A 23,180-nucleotide genomic window follows, 5' to 3' on the forward strand; every position below is an offset into this window, starting at 1 on the left:
TTGGTCATGCTTCCATTATATGCCATCAGTGGTTGTGTTATGAAGTCGTAGGTGTAATGAAGGAGAATGAGGTGGATTATTTACTCTGTCATCATTTCCCACCTAAAATACATTTGGAGGACAAAACTAAAGGTTGATCGACTGAGAACAATTTGTTTAATCACAGTACACTAAAAAAACATTAGTATACTAATGCACCTCCCTATCCACCTTTAAGTGTGTGTGTGTGTGTGTGTGTGTGTGTGTGTGTGTGTTATAATGTTATTTGCATTTACAACACTTAGCAGACATCCTTATCCAGAACAACTTACTACTACTACTACTACTGCTAATAATAACTATTATTATTATTATTATTATTATTATTATTATTATTATTATTATTATTATTTATATTATCATTGGTGTTGTTCTGTCTGTCAACTGAATGCTGCACACAGCGACCTACGGCTCAGGTTATTCAGTATTGTGATCATAATGTGTTATAAACACTGTTATAATGCATTCTGGTAAGCACTTTATAAATGCATTATAAAGCCCACTATAAATTGCAATGCCTATTCATGAATAATTATAAAAATGTCTATAATGCCTTATGGATACATTATAACATTTAATGAATGTATTCACAAGTATTTATCATTCCCCAGTGGATTTTTATTCTGTTTTGTCATATACAACGTTCATATAAACATTTATTATAATGCGTTATGTATCCTTAATCATATAGTCATGCTTTATAAAGTGTAATGAAGGCATTATAAGTCATTGTGCATGCTATAGATATACATTAATATGATTATTTATATAACACATTATAATACTTATTGTAAGGCTATAATAATTTGAGATACATGATTTAAGTTCTACTAAAAAATCGGGCACTAACATTTATTAATATAACTGTGTGTGTGTGTGTGTGTGTGTGTGTGTGTGTGTGTGTGTGTGAAAGAGAGAGAGAGAGAGAGAGAGAGAGAGAGGCGGGACACGCGCGTGCACCGTAGCTCTTGACTATATGCTCGCGCACACTATAGCGGCTCTCAGACAGCACGAGCTCTTACTACGACCTGAACGGGTGCGCGTGCATCTCTCTCGCTCTCCGTCTCTCTCTCTCGCGCGCTGTCATTTTAACGTTCTAGCGACTTTATACCGGGGAAGCGGAACGGGTGTGAGATCATCATCTTCATCATCTTTATCTCGGAGGAGGTAAAACCCCGCGGGCGGAGCTCGAGCGGCGGAAATCACGCGCTATGTGTCTGTTCGGGCGGTGAAGATTCACGCGTTGAGAGTCTGTTTGCCTCCGCGCGCACTCCGGGATCCGGGCTGGGACTTTCTCCTAAACACACACACACACACACACACACACACACACAGACACAACAACCCAGTCTGAGAAGGGGAGTGTGGGTGTCGTCTTTCCTCAGAGATTCAGAGTAAGTTTTCAATGTTTGATGTTTTCAGAGCTGTGTTAGAGCTGCGCCCTGTGCACGCTCACGGTGTGTGTGTGTGTGTGTGTGTGTGTGTGAGAGAGAGAGAGAGAGAGAGAGAGCGTTACAGCGCATCTGACATAAATCACTGCATCACCCATGAACACGATATTCCTCTCCTTAAACAAGTTCATTGCGTTTCCTGCGCGGGTTCTGAAGCTTGGATTTGCTCTTTCCTGTACCTGTGGGGGTAAACGTGTGTGTGTGTGCGTGTGAGAGAGAGAGAGATGTTTAACGCTCATTTTCACTTCACTCTAATGAAGACATGCTGATGGAAGTGAATGTGAGCTTTGCAGGTTCAGAATGTGGTCCAGAGATGAATTCTTACATCTGATAAGAGCAGCTTGTTCTATTGAGTCATCTTATCTGAGCATTGGAGATCTTTTGAGATCTTTAGCGGTTTGTTTAAGTAAAAATTTATATGAGATGCTGTCTGGAAGAAGATGATTCTTAAAATTTTACATTTTTATATGTAATATCAAAATCTTCAAAATATATGTGCAGTTTATTTTGTGGATGTCTGTGGCTAAGTTTCTTTAAGAAAGGAGATCAAATCAGGCTGATCTCAGTTGTATGTAGTTGCTGTAATGATGTTTGTGTTTTGAATTTTTCTTTCTTTCTTTTTTGTTGTTGTTAAAGCTCTAGTTGGTCATTTGGGGGGAAAAAAATCTTTAAGCACATTTTCAATCATTTTTAGATTTTTGGAATATTCACTAAAACCGAACCCAATTTAATCACAGAGAAAGTGAACCTTTGTTGTGCAACTCTGAGAGATTGAGCTGATGTTGTTTTTGTCAGGGTGATCATGTGAATATTCAGTGTTTAGTTTTTGATCAAATTCAGGATATGTGATTTCACACAACAGCTGTGTGTTTTTCTGTACTTACAATCACGCTGACTGGTTGCCATGCAACACTGATTTCCTGAAGATCATCAGTGCGTCTCATCCTCTTCCTCGGATCTGATGTCATCACTCTGCTTTTCATCTCAGTGCTGTTTCAGTTCATTTAGGAAACTTTTAACATTTAACTGCTTGCTACTTTATTGCACACAGATGATGTGGGGAGATTTTCATTAGATTGGATTTTCTGTCCAATTCTAAATTATCACATTTCTGTTGATGATTGTGTTACCAAACAAACAGCACAAATCTCGTCTCTTGTGAGAATCAGTAGTGATTAGTGCTTCAGTGAAACGTCCGAAGTTTGCAAATGTTGATGACTTTAAAGTGCTCTCCTTTTCGGAGGATGGGAAGTTCATCAGTTTCACTATTGATCAGACAGTTAAAGTGAAAGAAAAGCACTTTCTCCACTGAGGGCTGTTTAAATATGCAGCAGCTCTTATCTGTATTCCTTCTGATAAATTTACAGCCTGTAACAATGAAACTGCTTTTCACTACTAAAGATTCAATACCAGCTTCTAAAATGTGTCTCGTTCTTCATCAGTGAAATTTTAATATCAGTTTATACACATATAGAATTTAGTAATTTGTGTTTTAGCTCAGTGGTTAAGGCATTGGTCTAGTGATTAGAAGGTCGTGCACAAATCCCAGCACCACATTGTCCGGTCCTTGAGCAAGACACTTAACCCTCAACTGCTCCGCCGTATCCTCCCTCAGCTGTAAGCTGCTTTGAATGAACCATCAGTTAAATGAAGTAAATGTTTTTTTGTTTAAATTATAATGTATTTTTGTTGTGAATGGAATTTAAGTAAATACAACAACAACAATAATAATAATACATGCTCAGTGTCATAGTACATGAGAATTTGTTCCTCCTCCTGTATAAATCTGTACCTCAGGAATGTCAAAGCTTCTCTGAAATGAAATCTCAAGAAAAAAAGGTGAAAAGACTCAACTTTAAAGTCTGGAATTGATTTTGTGTCTCTATATTATCCATGAACGTGTCCACAACTTATTTTACTCAATTTGAGGAGTGAGGAGATTACAAGAAACATTATTTTTCTGTAGGTGGGTCAAAGCAGATTGTCGGAGTCTCAGTGTTTAGTGTCTCTGTGCTGCAGGTTCTCTCTTTTCATTGCTGAGATTCAGGGCTCAAAGCAAGGACAAAAACCTGAACGCAAACAGGAGCTGAATCATCTCTCAGAACTGAATGATGGGATAAAAATATAACGTTTCCTGAACAGAGCTGTAGGATGTATTCACTGTTACAGCTGTGCAGAGTTAAGACCATGCTAATAAACACAGAAGTCACTTTTAGAGAAAAGGTTTTCTCAGGTCTTGCATTAGGGGTGTTAATAATTAACTGATTAATTAACAATCGATTGATCAGTACTGTCAGTCGGAACCTGGTTCAGGTGTAAATTCTCATCAACAACACATGAATCTTGCTGCTAACAGACTGAGGAGTAAATTAACCCAGGATGAGATGAGGATGAGGATGAGATGAGGATGGTGAAGAAGATAATGAAGGATGTGAAGACTGTCCATGTTTATATTGTCCATCATAAGCTGCAACATTTATGTTGATAATTTTTGGGACGCTTCAAAGTAAATATTACAAATTAAAGGCCTAACGTATTAAATTGTCTAAAATGTCAGATATTTGGGTTTTTTAGTATGTCGATTGATGTGTGCTGATGGCTAGCTGAAGATCAGTAAATTGCTGGTTAAACTTGCTTACAAGTGAGTCTGAATCTTTTACTTATTTACAAAAATATATATATTTACATATTTAAAAAATTTTCAAAGAGACAAATAATTTAATTAAAAGCAATGAAACTTTAATAAGACGATCAGATCTCAGTGCAATATAAAGTCTGACAGTTTGGAGGATTTATTTTTTATAGAAACACTGTAAACCCCAGCAGTAGAAATGTGAGCAGTGTGAGCTTGGTGTGTGAGTTGCAGCTCTGACAGTTCCTCTACCTCAGCTACATCACTCAAGTTCATAATCACTCTCAACTACAGATGTGTGTGGGAACGAGTCTATAATCTCACACTCAGTTAGTTTTTTTGTTCGTACCCACCCACCATATCTTCTAATGAATATAGATGGTTCTCTTTCCCAAAATATAAAAAGAAACAATAGTGTAATTTAAACCACCACAACTCTGACCAGGCAGTTACTAAAGATGAATCAATGAATGCTGTAAATACATCACTCAGCACCGCACTCTCATATTAATGCCCATATTAATGTTCCTGTTTGTGTTCATGTTAATGTTCATCTTATTGTTCATGTTCATGAATGTGGTCTTTATTTGTCTCATGAGTTTCTTATGTGATAAGATCCGGTCATGGGGATGAATCACCTGGGATGAACAGCAGTTGAGTTTTGCTGGGATTAAGTTTCAGATGATGAGCTGCAAAGGAGATGTCTACCAGACATGCTGAGATCCAAACAGAAACATGAGTCTCTGAGGATGAAGACGAGGATGAATTTAGTGTCATCTGCATGGCAGTGGTATGAAAACCCATGTGAGGATATGACCTCACCAAGAGATTGGGTATAGAGGGAGAACAGAAGAGGATCAAGTACTAAGCCTTGTGGGACACCAGTGGAAAGTATGTGTGGAGCAGATGTGGATCCTCTCCACATCATCTGATATGACCGACCTTCCAGGTAGGAAGCAAACCACTGCAATGCTCTGTCACCAGTTCCACGAGGATGGACAAGACAGTCTTGTGGTTGTGGTCAAACGCTGCTGAAAGTCGAGGAGGATGAGGACTGATGACAATTTGGCTGATCTAGCAGCATGTAACTTCTCAGTGGCCGCCAAAAGGGCAGTTTCAGTGGAATGTGGCACCCTGATGCCATTTTGGTTAGGATCTTGGAGATTGTTCTGGGTGAGATAGAGGGACAATTGATTATAGACAGTGTTTTTGAGGATTTTAGAAAGAGAGAAGAGAAATGATCCTGGTCAGTAGTTGCTGATGTCTGATCTATACAGAGTGGGTTTCTTCAGGATGGGAATTCACTTTAATACAATTTATTTAAAAAAATTATTTTGTATAGCACTTTTAACAATGGACATAAAGCAGGTTTACAGAAAGTCTGGATATAAAATTAAAAAAAAAAATCCCTAATGAGCAAGCCAGAGGTGATGAGGTGGTGAGGAAAAACTCCCTGAGACAACATGAGGAATAAATCTTGAGAGGAACCAGACTCAAAAGGTAACCTTATCTGGTAACATGGGATAGTGACATTATAAATCATTACTTTTCTATAACTTTATACTATAAAGTCAAACAGTGCTACATGTTCACACAGAATAAATAAAATAAGGGAACAAGTCTTGCTGTTTTGAGTACAGTTAGTACATGATCAGATGTTATGGAGTCATTAATGATAGTAGTGATGACGGGGAGAAGGTCTTGTGAGATGTTCTGGAGCACTGTGGAAGGCATGGGATCCAAAAGGGGTGGTAGGATTGCAGAATAAGATGACCTGCAGGATCACATCTGTTGATTGAGGAGAAAAATGTGTCAGAGAAAGTGAAGGGGAATCCTGACCATGGAGTGTAGGAGTCAGGGTAGGAGTGAAGATCTGGCAGATTTTTTCAATCTTCACATCAAAAAGGTGGCAAAATCATCTGCAGTCCGGGAGGATGGTGAAGGAGGAGGTGGTGGGTTAAAAAGTGAAGAAAAGATGCTGTGGAGCTTGCAAGGAATTTGTGCAGAAGCTTCCAGCTTTCCCTTGTGGACAAAATTAATTTTGTTTTATTTACTTGTCTCTTTTCCTCAGAAAACAGATTCCAGACAGAAGATTTTCTAGTTAGAAAAAGCAATTAATCGAGATCAGAATTAAAAATAAGTCCTGTATGCATAAAAGCAGTGAGGAGTGATGTACAGGGATGAGTGTGTATCTCTCATGAGCTCTGAATTCAGTTCCACTCCATTTATTGTACTGCTGTTATGTAGATTGTGAGTAAATATCCGCTGGCTGCAGTGTCACTTGATGCCTGGAAGAAAACGTGCAGAATAAATTCATAGGATTGCAGATTAAATGTTTTTCTCTTCAGCATAACAATATCATAAAGGAAATGCTTATTTCTGAACAACACTTAATAATATCAAACTACTACTCAATAAATCAACTCAATAAACTTGTTCAAGACCTACCCACTTTCATAGAAAGAGGTAATTTGACTGACACTGCAGCCAACCAGTCACAGACCTTCTCAGCAAACACATGAGATTCTCTCATTTACAAAAATATTTTCACAGACATTATTGAGTTAAATATGAATAAATAAACCTGGCACTGGGAGTAGCAGTGAGTTTGAATGATTTTTAGCTTTGTGTTTTTATACATGAATAATGATGTAGGAATTTAGAGCTCACAGATGCTGTAATCTCTCAGAGAGAGGTGTCTCAGAAGAACATGACTGATTAGTGTTGTAAAATCTGCTGCTGTTGATCCTGGACTCCAGCTTCTTTATTTTTTTTATTTGTTTGTTATTGTTTCACCTGATTTTTTCTTGTCAGTGAAATAGAAATGTCACATGACTATATTCATTAGTAATGAATGGGGACCTGATGAGACAACGCTGAGGGACTCTGTGTAATCTCGGTTCACAAGAATTAATCCTCTTATCAAACTTATGAATATTAAATGAATCCTTAACCTGGTGTAAAGAGTGTGATGACAGAAGCACTGTGTCTAATTATAAACTTAATTACTCCTTATGTCTAAAAGAGGAGCTGTGGTGTGACTGCACCGATCCTCCTCCTCATTCATTCATCAACTTTCTCAGATATTCAGCTGTTTTCTCACCAGCCGTCTACTCATCTAACCTCAGCTAATGTAGCATGACTTTTAAACTTTAATCCTTCGACAACAAAGTTTAGGGTGAAAAGGATGCTATGTTAAATAAAGGGGGGGGGGTGGTGGTGGTGGGGGGGCGTTCTTTAGGGGATGGAGCAGGTTGCGTGGGGGTGAGTGGGGGTTAGGAGAGAAAGTGGGGTACGGAGTGGACAAGGATATAGGAATAACTGTGTCGTAGCTATGAGTTGGAGTGTGTGTGTGTGTGTGTGTGTGTGTGTGTGTGTGTGTGAGGATGGGGTTTGAGGATGGTGTTTACTCTGATCTCTGCTGCTGTCTCAGGATTAGTTGTGATCCTAAATGCTGAAGGAGTGAAGATCCACCATTCAGCTCTAAACTCACATGAAGACGTTTTAACTTTGTCACTCATGGCATGTTCAGGACATGTTCAGGACGTGTTCAGGACGTGTTCAGGACGTGTTCAGGACGTGTTCAGGGCGTGTTCAGGACGTGTTCAGGACGTGTTCAGGACGTGTTCAGGGCGTGTTCAGGACGTGTTCAGGACGTGTTCAGGGCGTGTTCAGGGCGTGTTCAGGACGTGTTCAGGACGTGTTCAGGACGTGTTCAGGACGTGTTCAGGACGTGTTCAGGGCAGACCTGTGACCTGAGGTGATCTCATTGTGTCCCCATTCTGTAAAGATTCCTCACAATCATGTTCCACCTCTCTAACCAGGTGAAAAATAATAATTATTTTTTAAATGAAACTCTAGACTGGTGTTATTGCAGAATGTGAAAAATGGTTTGGCCCTGAAAAGCATATAAAGGAGGTTTAGAATAAAGCTAATATATTATGGTCTGTGGACTGATTTGTTGGGAGAAATCTCAAATTGTTATAAATTAATCATTATATTACTTTTCCTGCACTACATAGTTTAATGTTCAGTAACCTCTTTTTCTGAATTTCAGCAACTTTTTTTGCCATAAAATCAAAGGCTAAATTGTTAATAGTGATTGCGTGCATAAATAATTATCCGGCAAAATTAATAGTAAAGGCTGTAACAGTAAGCAGTCAATTAAACAATTATTGCCATTAAGTACATGCTTTATTGATTCATCACTGATGATGATTTCCTTTGCAATTACCAAATTAATTATCCAAATGATGATCTACAAGTAAAAAAGTCACTGAAGAGTTCGGACTTTAAATAACCAACTGGAACAAACCTCAAAAGGCTGAAATGCTTTTATTATTTTATAAAAATCTTGTTAATTAAACAAATAATTAGAAGTTTATGTGTATAAAACTAAATTTTATACCTGTATTTCTGTAAAGCTGATTTGTGACAATAAGTATTGTTGACGGTTCTATCCAAATAAAACTGAATAGTATAATGATATTATGAATGAAATTCAGCGGCTGCACATGAAATCAGATGAGTGTACTCTCAGCACAACAAATTAAAAACCAAATAAAATAGAATCCTGTGTCAGATCGTGGAGTTTCATGGTGTTAGTTTTTGTATGTGACTGATTTTTGTATATAACTTTGTGATACATTTCTTTGTGTTGTGTTTATTACAGTGTTGTTGTAAAGCTGATAGAAAACATATTTAAAATGATTAAAAACAACAAAAAAAAATATGTTTATCAAAAACAGAACAGAAGAAAATTCACATTCACTTGTCTGAACTGTCTGTAAATATGTCTTTAGGTTTAGGATGATTTAATCAACATGACTTGATATAAAGTCAGTGTAAAATAATCTGGAGATGATCATGAGAGGAAACAGTAAAGCAGCTCTGTGTCATTACGGTAATAAACAAAAAGAAATTAGATAAACTCATACATTTGCCACAAATATAACGCATAAAATCGCTTATATTTTAGTGATTAAACATTTTGAAACTCTGCAATTTAACACACGAACATATATTTTAAATTTATTGGCACCCTGTGTAGAGGAAACGGCACTGATTATGTATTGCATCACCGTTTCTCCATGCTGAACATTTCATGATGGTGAATCGCCTCAGGCTCGTACTCGTCAACTTCCTCCTCAATTCAGACCGCAGGTTTTCAGTTCCAGCTCGGGGACACCAAGGTGACGTCCAGCAGCTGATTCTGAAACCTGATCAGCTTGAGATTCCAGTAAATCTTGCAGCCCTGAACATCTGATCCGTCATCTTTCATTCTTCTTCATCATCATCAGCATCATCATCACCGTGTGGGGGTAAAACACTGAAACTATTTGGCAGTTTTATATCTTAAAATGGACCCCACTTTAAATAAAAAAAATAAGCTTCATAAAGGGTTCTTAGTTCAGGGTTCATCATTTTCTTCTTGTAACTTTTTCTGGTATAGGGTTAAGATTTAATTTAACACACATCAAATTTACTATTTCAAAGCATCAAATTTCATAACATACAAATATATTAGGTATTTATTTTACATATTGTTGCCAATATTTTTGACCATTTTGGTATTTGAAAAAAGAAGAAGAATGTTTATAAACTGTAAATATTAAATATATTTAATAAATTAACTATTTCCCCTAACTGCAAGCAGATATTTTGAAGATATTTATTTCTGCTGATTTCTACGAAGGGTGCAAATCATTTTGATTTGAATTTATTCCTGTATTTATTTATTTATTTTTGCTCCAAAACCAGCACTATATTCATCAAACCACAAAACTGATCAAAATGTCGAATTCATTCAGTTTTGAAAGCAGAGATGGATTGTTTTAATTTAGATATCTATTTTTTTTTTCCATTTATTAAATAATAATTAAAATATAATGACTACAGTGTGTATACACCTATTTATTTTATTTCTTAGGACAGGACTATTGATATTTATATATTTAATGATCATGTTTGCTCTTAACTGTAATTGTGCATTAGAAAGAGACAGAGTTATTATTTAATAAATGAATTGGTCATTTTAAGGCAGCAGGTCTGTGTTTGTGATGCTGCGGGTTGAATGACAGTGAATGTAAGAGCAGATAAACAATAAATAATAAAGAAGTTAAAGTCCAGTGTTTTTCCTCAAAGCTGTGAGTCAGAGGCCCACTGAGGCCAGTTTACAGCGACAGAGCGAGCCGTTATTACTCAACACGGTTTTTATGAAAGCTGAAGCCACAGGAATCCCACCGGAGCAAATCGTTGCTCATCAGCTTCCAGGAGAATTCAGAGCAACGGCATCCGTCCTGCCAGCAGTAACCATGGCAACCTGTTTACTGAAAACCAGCAGTCAGAATTGGGGAACATTGAGGCTATGGCCTCAGCCTCAATGTTAAAACACACACACACACACACACACACATACATACATACATACATAAATGCATATATATATATATATATATATACATATATATATATATATATATATAGATATATAGATAGATAGATAGATAGATAGATAGTTAGATAGAGATATATATAGACTCCCAATCAGCTATTTATTGATCAAACATTAATCATTCCTGTAAAACTAAAAACTAATAACAAATAATTTTCACCTGTCTAAGAAATCTTCTTCATTCATTTATAAATGATTATTTTTGAATAATTAAGGTATAGATCTACAATAACAAATAGAGATATACTGTTAAACATTGTGATTGTGATATTAAATAAATCGGTGAATCTGTGAAATGTCATAAACTGAATATTTTTCTGTTACAGCACATTACTAAATGTTCTATTCCTATTATACCACAGCAGTTTACATTTCCTCTGTCAGAAAACCTAAAGTTACACTTTTACCTCTTACTATTACAAAGTGCTGACACTGGAGACTCCTTCCATGAATATTTTTTTTTTTTTTTTTAAAGTATCATTACAGGAAACTTGACCATATCAATGATTACACGTTTTTTAATCCGTTATGTGGAGTGTGCGCTGTACATGTCCCTGTGAACGAGCCGTTACTATAGAAACAATAAGGTACTAGAGCGAGCGCATTAATATAAACCTGCGCTACTGTCAGAGCCGCTGTTATAGAGAACTAATCACCACCTTCTGACCAATCACAATCCAGAACTCCGGGGGGTGGTGAGGAGGGGGGTTAGTGTAGGTGTGTGTGTGTGTGTGTGTGTGTTTGTGTGTGTGTGTAGGAATAGTGGATTAGTGGAATAGGTTCTGCTCAGTTGTTGTTTCTGTGTTTTATTTGCGTCGTATCTTTGCTGGTGGAGTTTAACCTCAACTCAGATGGTCCTCTAACCGTGTGTGTATAAGACCATCTGATGTCTCTGTGCCATAAACATTGAGTGTATGTTGCAGGGCCGAACTGCTGCTTCACCACTGCTTCTGTCTCATGAATACATTTTTGCCCCTGGACACAGAAATCTCTTCGATATCTGGCTGGAGAGAAGCTGTGAAATAAATGAATGATTAGGAGTGAAGTTATATGGAAAAAACTCCTCAGAATCTTCAGCACAGATGCGGTCATGATGGTTGAGGAATAAATTTATTATCATCAGCTTAACGACTGCAGTTATTCCAAAGACATCAATGTGTGTAGATTTGTGAATGGATGGGAAATGATCATGGAATTATAACCACTGTGTTGACAGTTTGATTTCTGTCAGTGGATGATAAATAAATATTAATTTAGACATTTCCTTGTGCGCTACAGATTTTGAGTTCAGTGGTTAAATATCTCATTCTGATTGTCGCATTTTCTGGAAAATACTCCACCTAATTTCAGCCACTGAGAGAAGACGTCACAGGGATGTTTTTTTTGGCAGATAAGAGAGACTTTAATCGCTCGGAGACTTGGCATATCATAAAGGAAGCCCAGGACACAAGCAAACAGATAACAGTGATATTTCCAATTCTTTGTGTTCTCTGATAGCTTTGCTCACAGCTCGGCTCCCCCCCCCCCCCCCCCCACGGCCTCGCTGTTTTCTGCAGCTTAGTCAGTGAAAGGTACTGAAAATGGTTTAATACCTGAAAGGTCTCAGTTTGGATGAGAAAAAAAAAGTGTGAAGAGGAGCGATGCTCCTTCTTTTGTAGAAAAAAATCAATGTTCATCAATGTTATCAATATGATATTTCATACCTGATGTGTCATTGACATTTATTCATAGAGTAATTTATAGAGAGTTATGAGTAACACTGTACAACTACAGCAGATTCATTTATTCTCTTTAAAAAAGGTTTTGTAATATCAGGTGTGGGTTACCCAAAACTTTCATAATGCTAAGTACTATCTTATCTTGATTGTTAGAATGCTCTTTAATTAACAAGATTCAATTAACAGGTAACCTGACCCATTCGTTATTCAGTACGTTATTTGGAGCTCGTGCAGTTTTTCCTAAAAAAAAAAAACCAGGCTGCTAATTACTGTAAAAAAATCCTGTTATATAGAGTGAGTGCGCTCTATTGAACTAATATTAAACTGGTTAATTATGGGATTTGTGTTACAGTGGTGTAGTGGTAGTGTGGCTGCCTTACAACGCTGGTGCTTAGGTCCGAACTTCAGCTTGGGTGACTGACTGTGAGGGTTACACATCATTTTTATTAGTCATGTTAGCTGTACAAATCAAATGAAACAAACTGCATGTAAAACTGTGTTCATGTAAATCAATCCACATGGTTGTTGTTTTGTACATTTGAAAAAATATTAATTGAATTATGTGATTGAAATGTGTACATTGATTGCCTGTGGTTGAATGGATTTGCATTAACACCGTTTGTTTTTGTACAGCTGTATGATTAGGAAAAGAAAGGAATGTCATTTCTGATCATGTATATTCAAAGCCCTGGAATAAAAAAAAAGCTAAGCTCAGGATCAAATCCAAGACTCTGAAGTCTCAATAACACTAACCACTACACCGCCATACCCCATACCCCATACCCAAAATCTAGTCAAGTTAATTTTTCTTTTTTGTGTAGTGCTTCCAGACAAACATAATTTGTGTTGTAAATTGTTGATTACACTTTGTCTGTCATGCACTATTTATAAATACTATATATTTGTGTCTGTTTTTGCTATTTACAACAACAACCATGTTTATTTATATAGCACATTTAAAAACAACACATGTTGACCAAAGTGCTTTACATTGCAAGGACCTAACAATACAAAATAAATAATATAATTAGACACACTAAGTACAGTCAAAAGCAAGAGAGAAGAGGCAAGTCTTCAAATAAGATTTAAAAGCATCAAGGTTAGTACAGGCTCTAATATGAAACGGAAACCCATTCCAGAGACGTGGGGCCGCAACAGAGAAGGCCCTATCTCCTTTTGATATTAAGTGAGACCTAGGAGTAATTTAATGGGAACTCTGTGATGACCTTAAAGGTCTAGAAGACATACAGTATCTCACAAAAGTGAGTACACCCCTCACATTTTTGTAAATATTTGATTATATCTTTGCATGTGACAACACTGAAGAAATGACACTTTGCTACAATGTAAAGTAGTGAGTGTACAGCTTGGGCCCAATTTGGACATTTTCACTTAGGGGTGTACTCACTTTTGTTGCCAGCGGTTTAGACATTAATGGCTGTGTGTTGAGTTACTTTGAGGGGACAGCAAATTTACACTGTTACACAAGCTGTACACTCACTACTTTACATTGTAGCAAAGTGTTGCCACATGAAAAGATATAATCAAATATTTACAAAAATGTGAGGGGTGTACTCACTTTTGTGAGATACTGTATATTGCTGAAGGAGTTCCACGATGTAGGGAGGTGCCAAGCTATTTAGGCCCTTAAAAACAAATAGTAAAACCTTATATTGAATTCTGAATTTAACTGGGAGCCAGTGGAGAGATAACAACACAGGTGAAATACTAGCATGTTTCCTAGTCCCAGTCAAAAGCCTAGCTGCAGCATTTTGGACTAACTTCAGACGTGATAATGAGGCATGAGGAATACCATAATACAGTGAATTACAATAATCCAATCTGGAAGAAATAAAAGCATGTATAATAACCTCCACATCCTTAAAAGACAAAAAGGGTTTCAATTTCTCAATAGCCCTTAGCTGAAAAAAGCCACTTCTTACCACAGAATTTATATGCCTGTCAAACTTTAAGTTGGAATCAAAAATCACACCAAGATTCCTTGCCTGATTGTGTAACTTAGATACAAAAGGGCCTAGTTAATTAATTATGGATTTAGTAGAAATGGGTGGGGGGGGGGCACTACCACTTCAGCTTTAGAATCATTAAGGTGAAGAAAATTTGTTGCCATCCATTTTTTTATATCATTAGAACAGTGAGCAGAAAAACAGAATTGTCCGCTGACTTTAAAGGGGATAGAGCTGAGTATCATCAGCATAACAGCGGTAATATATGTTGTGTTTTTGACAAATATGGGCCAAAGGAAGCATGTATAAAGAAAATAAAACTGGGCCCAGTATGGAACCTTGTGGACCTCCACTGGTAATAGATGCAGAGAACTTTCTACAGAGAAAGTTCTCCCTTTAAGATAAGAGGAAAACCATTCAAGGGCAGTCCCTTGAATTCCTGCCCAATGTCTTAAATGCTTAAACAAAATTTCATGATCAACAGTGTTGCCTATGACACTATTGATCATGAAATTTTGTTTAAGCATTTAAGTATTTAGATCAAAAGATAATAATTACTTAGTACTATCGGATCCAGGTTGGGCTTTTTAAGAGGTTGCACTACAGTATGTTTAAAGCAGGATGGTACAGTACCACGTAACAATCTACAGTTCACTATCAAAAGTAGACTTAAACCAATGGCATCCATAACTTGGATAAGAAGGCGAGGGACAACAATATCTATAGAACATTGTGCAGGCTTCATTTTCTGGACTAAATCCACTAAGCAAGAGAGTGATACAGGTTCAAACTCACATAAGTGGGCTTCAAATGAGGGTGGGCTAATTAAACAATTTAAGTCACTGATTAATCTTTTAAATTTACCTCCGGACTGTTACCCAATTGACTATCGACTCACATGGTTTTTCACCAGACTCGGGCTGGGCTGAGCCAACAAAGAACTACTTACAACTAGTTTGTTAAATCTCTCTAATAACGAAGGCTTTAAGGAAACACTTGCAAAACAGGCTCATATGTAACACGTGTCCTTCTTTAAGTTGTTCGTTATTCACTAAGATTAATTATCAAGAAACCCACCCCAGATTGTTTTGTTCTAAGAGAGGCTGTTAAATTAGTGATGAAATTTTAAGTGACTCGAGTCATCAAGTTCATTCAGTTAAATTATTTGTTCAGATTAATTCACTGAATAGTGCTGTTGCACAGTATGCCTAAATGTCTAAGACAGACAACAAACAGAATAAAAACAGCTAAGTATTATTTTTATTATGTTTTTATGTTTGTATTTAGAAAAAAAAATCCCAAGAAATTATTACTGTTTACAGACAAATGCTGGAAATGAAATTAAACAGGACAAACACGGATCTTCTAAACACCAAAGGAGTGAATTTCAGTCATGAGGCAAAAGATTCACTTAAGAGCATGAACAGTTTCTGCACACATGCAAATACAACTTACATAAAATACAGATTTAAATATATGTCACACTCACAGACATAGTTCTTAAGAACAGAAATTTACTGTTTATAAAACGTAAATTATCCTAAATGAGAATGATGGCGTGAGGAAAGTGAAATTTCTCATAATGCACATGGCCATCTTGTTCTTAAAGCTGATGAGCAGCTTCCAGTGGAACCAAACTGATCTCGTGAGAATTATGTACAAATTTAATGGTAATGTCATTGGATTTCATTATAAATCATATGAAAGAAGTTGAAATAAAATACTTTTGAACAGGAAGCTGAAGAATATTGATGGTTCAAATGCTTCAAACTTCACTGCAGTGTTATTTTAGCTCGCAGAAATTCACGGACAAAAAATATAGGACTGTTTTACAGCAGAAGCAGAAACTGTGCTGTGCTGCAGTCAGTGAAGCTTTTCAGACCCAATGCACAAGCTTTTAGAAAATATTCATGCCTGTACAGCATGTCCATCACAACAGCTGGTGGTGATATTCCAGTTTGGAGCCATGCTGGTCCAGTGTGTGACTTTGACTCGGATATGATTCCAAGTGAAAGTTTGACAGCTGCTGATTTCACGATGGAAAAATCTCATTACTTAACTTTATTTGTTCATGCACAGTCCATGATCAGTATATGAAGCTTTAATATAGAGCTACATAGTGCTGTAAAAAAGACTTAATATGAAAAAATAAAATGTCTTGATTTTGGCCTAAAAAATAAAATAGTTCAGAATAACATGTCAAAGTCAAAATATCCCAAATGTGAAATGCAACATCTTCTTCACCTTATATACACACACTGATAAATTGAGTGTAATCTGCTGACCAAGGATTGATTTTTATTTCTATATGACACATTATATTAAACTAAAATCATCCATCCAACCATTTTCTACACCGCTTATTGGGGGAACCTGGAGCCTGTCCTAGGGAGCATGGGGCACAAGGTGGGGTACACCCTGGACAGGATGCCAATCCATCGCATTCACACACACATTCACAAACACATTCATACACTATGTGTTGGTGTGGAGTGTGTTGGTGTGGTGTGTGTTGGTGTGGAGTGTGGGGTGTGTTGGTGTGGAGTGTGTTGGTGTGGAATGTGTTGGTGTGGAATGTGGAGTGTGTTGGTGTGGAGTGTGTTGGTGTGGAATGTGTTGGTGTGGAGTGTGGAGTGTGTTGGTGTGGAGTGTGTTGGTGTGGAGTGTGGAGTGTGTTGGTGTGGAGTGTGGGGTGTGTTGGTGTGGAGTGTGTTGGTGTGGAGTGTGGAGTGTGTTGGTGTGGAGTGTGTTGGTGTGGAGTGTGGAGTGTGTTGGTGTGGAGTGTGTTGGTGTGGAGTGTGGAGTGTGTTGGTGTGGAGTGTGGAGTGTGTTGGTGTGGAGTGTGTTGGTGTGGAGTGTGGAGTGTGTTGGTGTGGAGTGTGGAGTGTGTTGGTGTGGAGTGTGTTGGTGTGGAGTGTGGAGTGTGTTGGTGTGGAGTGTGTTGGTGTGGAGTGTGGAGTGTGTTGGTGTGGAGTGTGGAGTGTGTTGGTGTGGAGTGTGTTGGTGTGGAGTGTGGAGTGTGGAGTGTGGAGTGTGTTGGTGTGGAGTGTGTTGGTGTGGAGTGTGGAGTGTGTTGGTGTGGAGTGTGTTGGTGTGGAGTGTGGAGTGTGTTGGTGTGGAGTGTGTTGGTGTGGAGTGTGGAGTGTGTTGGTGTGGAGTGTGTTGGTGTGGAGTGTGGAGTGTGTTGGTGTGGAGTGTGGAGTGTGTTGGTGTGGAGTGTGTTGGTGTGGAGTGTGGAGTGTGTTGGTGTGGAGTGTGGAGTGTGGAGTGTGTTGGTGTGGAGTGTGGAGTGTGTTGGTGTGGAGTGTGTTGGTGTGGAGTGTGGAGTGTGGAGTGTGTTGGTGTGGAGTGTGGAGTGTGGAGTGTGTTGGTGTGGAGTGTGTTGGTGTGGAGTGTGGAGTGTGTTGGTGTGGAGTGTGGAGTGTGTTGGTGTGGAGTGTGTTGGTGTGGAGTGTGGAGTGTGGAGTGTGTTGGTATGGAGTGTGTTGGTGTGGAGTGTGTTGGTGTGGAGTGTGTTGGTATGGAGTGTGTTGGTGTGGAGTGTGGAGTGTGTTGGTGTGGAGTGTGTTGGTGTGGAGTGTGGAGTGTGTTGGTGTGGAGTGTGTTGGTGTGGAGCGAGTGGTCAGTGTGTTAATTGAGGTGAGAGAAATTCCTCACACTCAGCTGATTAGTAAAGTGTTAAGCGAGTGTTCTCAGTGTGAGTGGAGTTTAAACACTCGAGCTGTGAATGGAAACCGTCGGGTCGCTGCTTGGGGAAAGTCTCACAGCAGCTGAGGCTCTTGGCAGAGTTTTTGTGCCGTGATTGTTTGTGAAGTTTGGAATGAGTGTGAGGATCCATTTAAAGGCCGAAGACTGAAACGCACAGAGCCAGGTTTAACGCTTGCCGCTAATCAATGCTGATAAATTAAGAAAGAACTCATTTGTGAATTGAGATTCATCACCAGACTGAAATTTTTATTCAACATTAACTGTGAACATGAAATTCTTGTATACTATCTTCACCCTTTTTTTCACCAGAGCTCCACTTTGACTTCCTGTTTAGTCGTGTAAAGTTCAGTTGATTGCATTTAGACAGCTGCCTTTTTCCCTCCAGAACAGAGCGTCTCACAGGCTGGTGAAATTCTCTCTGTGTTTGCTGTCAGTCATTTAACCTCAGAAAACAAACAGAAAGCAGTGAGGAGATGGCCATGAGTGGAATAATAAGTGTGTCAGACTTTGCGCTGAAGATTTGTTCCCCGGGATTATTTGCAAACATACTTGTTATTCCTAGGCGGTGTTTAAACTTCCAAGCAAATATCTTTATGCAGCCATAAAAGTCCAGAGACACCAAGCTGAATTATTCAGAACACATTGGTTGTGACACTTACTGACACTTTATATTTATTTCAAAGAATCAGGCATCACTTCTGTGCTTTTCACTTACTGAACTGAACCAGAACTACGCTCGCAGTGTTTTCTTATGTGTCACGGGATACTGTATCACACTGTATAATGGCAGCCATTTTGAGGAGTGAATTGGACTGACTACATCAGTGTTATTGAGTCTGAACTTCATTAAGCAGCTTTATTTTTATTTATACTGATAATTGGCTAGGGGCAGAACAGTGACACAGCGGGTAGCACGGTCTTCTCACTCCTGGTTCAGTCCTGACCTTGGGTTACTGTGAGGAGTTTCACATGTTTGCCCTGTGTTCATGTGGGTTTCTCTGCCGGTTGAATTCTCTTGTCCTTGCACTTAGTGTTGCTGGGATTGTCTCAGAATTTACTGCCACCATGACCAGGATAAATACACCACAGTACATACAGTGTAGTGACATACTACATATTCAACCAGCAGCAGTGCAGCAGATCATCTCTGTTACACCTGGAAATTTTATCTAAGTAGTACGTATTGCTAATATTAGCAAAAGTTAGTTAGTTAGCTGAGATGTACCTCCCGTCCCGTTTTTTCTCCTTCTGCGCAAACACACTGGGATTCTTTACCCACCTGGACATGAAGAGCCACTCGGCTTCTGTGCTATGAAACACTTTGTGGCTCTCCAGGACAGGAAGAGGGGTGTGTATGAGATAAATAAGTCAGGAAAACATACATTGGGTAAGTTTTGTCAGTTTAATTGGAATCATCAGTTATGGGGAAGTACATATGGATCACAGTCTATTTTATCTAAGAAAGATTTAAGACAGGAGATTTGTTGAGAGATCTAACGTGAGGTGAAAGTGTAGAGTCGAGAAAAACACTCAGAGCAGATTTTACAAACACGCCATCAGTGTTAACAGAAAAATCAGACATTCAGGATATTTGGCATTTTGGCCTCCTAGCAATATTTCTGTTTTGTGCGTGTTTGAGAAAGTTCTTATTGATTCTAAGGTTTAGGTTGGAAATGTATTAGCCTGTGTTGCTGGAACGATGGCGATGTACTAAAAGAAGTGTTCAGAGGAGAACTGATGTGGAACAATAACATAACTATAAAACTCTGTGTGTTTAAGCAGAATTACAGCATAATGAGTGGAATTTGTGTGTTCCACTCGTCAGTACTGGCAGCTCGTTCATTTTAATAACACACAGATTAATCACAGCAGTTTAACCACCTCAGATTTCATTCAGGCTCGATCAGTGAGAGCAGATGGACAGACTTTATTTCTGCAGCATAAAAACCCTGAAATAAAGAGAAACCCCAGAACACAATGAATCTTACAACATTACAGAAATAGTGAGTTAGCATCAGGTTGCGTTTGAGTTTTTACTTTTTGTGTCACATCCTGCAGAGACAAGAATGTAACTGACTTAAAAAAAAAAGGAATATAATAATGATTATAATAATTGAATTACTTAACATTGTTGTAGTGTGATTGTGTGAGGGGGAAAATAGCATTGAGAACGTGTTTGTGTTCATTTTTTCTGTGCAGGACATTTGAGGTGAAAAACTGAAGAGAAAAGAAATTAAATAAAGTGACCTTGAAATGATGACTGTTTAATAAAATGCTTTGAATTTAATCGATTTTCATTTTTCTTGATGAAAGTCTTGGTCAATTTTGTTGTGACCTACTTCATATCTTTATACTCCAAGAAATATTGTTCTGTGTTTATCATCTAGAACTCAATAGGATTTCTGGTTCATTATTTGAAATCCAAAATTATTTTAAATGGCCCTTAAACTGTCGGCCATTTTTTCACTTATTCTCACCAGAAAACATCCACAATAAGACGCAGAATATGCAGAGATTAATGTGTTTTTTTAAAAAAATCTCCTTTCTCTCTGTGTTTGTGAAATAAAAGACAATTAAACACAATTAATTAATATGATTTATTTATCGCAAAGCTTAATATACTTCTTTTAATAAGAAAAACAATTCACTTATTAGCCACATTTCATTTAATTTGCTTTTAAAATATATGTTCCTAAATCATCTCATTGTTGTTTTCTCAGAAGTGTTTAGCACATTCTCAGGTTTATTTATAGATCTGTATCTTTAAGAGATAAATTCTAGCTAATAAGTTACACATTAGTACAGACCTGTATGGAGTTCTAAGTATTACAATATAAACCCAAATAAACTATTACAATTATTTTAATGAACTTGTGAATGTGAGAAGAAAAGAAGCTGTGTGTCTGCTTTAATTTGCAGAGTCTCAGCTCTTTCTTTAATAAACGACTTCTCCATGCTGCCTGAAACACTTGGGAAATAAAATCCTTGTGCCATTAATCACCCAGAAAAACCTGACACACATTCTGCGACAGGTACTGTCTCAGTTTAGTGTATTAATTTGGCGAGACCCCAAGAGTTTACATTTATCTACTTCCTGTTTGCAGATTTACGATGGAGCCTTGTTCCTGATCATCGTTTAGCACTGTTATTATGTTCCTTTTCTTCATTCATTTATGACTAAAACCCTGATAAAGTGTTAGAATCAAAGTGTTCTGCCTTTTAAAAAAAAAATTAAACATTCCTTTATCTACGTCAAATTAATTAACACAGGCACTGAAATATGGACGAACAAAGTGTGAAGATGTGTGCTGAGGAAGAAGTCACACTTTTACTGAACTGTGAGCTGAGAGTTTGGAGAAGAACTGGACTGAAAAATAAAAATAATCTGTATTAATAATCTGTATTAGATTTATTTTTTAGTAATGCAGAAATGAGAACGTGACACATATAAATGTGTGTGTATATATATATATATATACACACACACATTTATATGAAATGTTTAAGTCAGTGCTGTGCTTTGATTTATTTCTCTTCATTAGTAAATCTGAAAAAAATCTCTAGAGAATTAAATCCATGTCAGGATGTCAGGATGTGCTGAATCTTTAATAAAAGGGGGAGAAAAAAAATCTAAAGTCGAATCTCTGTGTTCATCTAAAAGATTCATCTAGATTTTTTCTTCTTTTGCCCCTTTCTTTTTAAAGATATAGATAAAGCACTTATTCTCGCAGAATAAATAAATCTAAATGAAAATGTCTTTTCCACATCAGAGCTGTTCATTAGTGTGATGCTGAGTTGTGTGTTTGAATCTCAGTGTTATGAGGCGGAATGAGGATCTGCTTTACTGCTGCGGGTTAAAGAACTACACACACACACACACACACACACACACACACACACACACACACAGACAGCTGCATAATACTATTATTATGCACATATGCTGATATGCTTATTGTTTGCATATGTGTAGTGCTTTGCTGATCTTTCACAATTATTTAAATAAAAATATAAAGTGCAATGCTCATGAATGTTATTGTGTTAATTAGAAACTAGAATTCCTCAAACAGTTTCACAGTTTAGCAAAGAAAAGCAATCACTGGTGAAAACACCACCAATTGTCTGGTTTAGAAATGAAAATGAGTTGTTTGGGAGCTGAAACAGTCGACACTTATTGATGAGCTGTGCCAAATGATGTGACTCACATCACTACTCGGACAGGTGTGTGTGTGTGTGTGTGTGTGTGTTAATGTAATTGTATTTTCTGCTTGCCTGCACTCATGTTTCCATCTGAGTCGTGAGATGTGATGTTCCTCGTGGGATTGGGGAAGAAAGTTGTGTCACTGGCTGAGTGAAGTCTGGATACGGAGGTTAAACACGTCTCCTGCTCCTTTCACTCCTCCGCCTGTTTATTAGAGGCACAGTGGAAATATCTCCACTAACACAGACATGATTAAACCTAATCCTCACACACTTACCGTGTCTCAGCGATATGAATTGATCTTGAACTGTACATGAAGAATTTTCTCCTGAACATGTTTCTGTTCTTGAGACAAACTTCATGGATATTTGGGCTTTTTATCTCCAGTGAAGTAAAATAATCATTTGGTAAAAATGATTAAGGTTTAAGGTGTTCAGGTGTTGGTAATGTGGAGACATCACTTTTGTTATTCATCATAAATAAATGGAATGGACTGAATATTTACGCAGGTGTCGATGCTCAGTATCAGATCAGGTCAAATCTGATTTATTTCAGAACAAATCTGGCATCATTCCAAACAAACATGCATAATACAGAAAATTAACATCTGTGTATTCGTCTTCGTCAGCAAAATGAGTTCACATCCTGTTTCGTTTAAATAAACATTTTTACTCCTGTTTCATCTTCCAGCCTCAAAACCCAAATCCTGTGCTTCTGAATTTGCACAACGTTAATGAGAGAATCGTGCTGAGACAGCAGGTTAATTGTCATGTTGTATGGTGGCTCATCTCAGTTGTGTTGGAATTGTCTCCTCAGTCCGATCTGCAGCTCAGTGTGGCATCTAATTAACGCCGTCCTGCCAAGTCTCATGCTGGAACAAGGACCGTCATTCGCTCTGATTAACACCAGCCTCCAGCGTCGAAATCTCACATCTCTGATCGGACTCATGATTACATGAAGTGTGTGCGAGTGTGTGTGTGTTGTGTGTGTGTGTGTGTGTGTGTGTGTGT

The 23,180-nt window shown here is 37.7% G+C and overlaps 1 protein-coding gene across 2 annotated transcripts in view; it reads left to right on the forward strand.

The window, feature by feature from the left end:
• Positions 1-1,271: 1,271 nt before the first annotated feature.
• The window catches only part of cntn5 (contactin 5), a 147,757-nt gene continuing 125,848 nt past the window's right edge, over positions 1,272-23,180 (forward strand). For both annotated transcript variants that reach the window (XM_053622376.1, XM_053622377.1), the window contains exon 1: positions 1,272-1,433. The gene's annotated coding sequence lies outside the window, so the exon portion shown is untranslated. The remainder of the gene's footprint in view (positions 1,434-23,180) is intronic.

The sequence above is a fragment of the Ictalurus furcatus genome, chromosome 4, assembly GCF_023375685.1.
Source record: "Ictalurus furcatus strain D&B chromosome 4, Billie_1.0, whole genome shotgun sequence".
Lineage (NCBI taxonomy): Eukaryota > Metazoa > Chordata > Actinopteri > Siluriformes > Ictaluridae > Ictalurus > Ictalurus furcatus.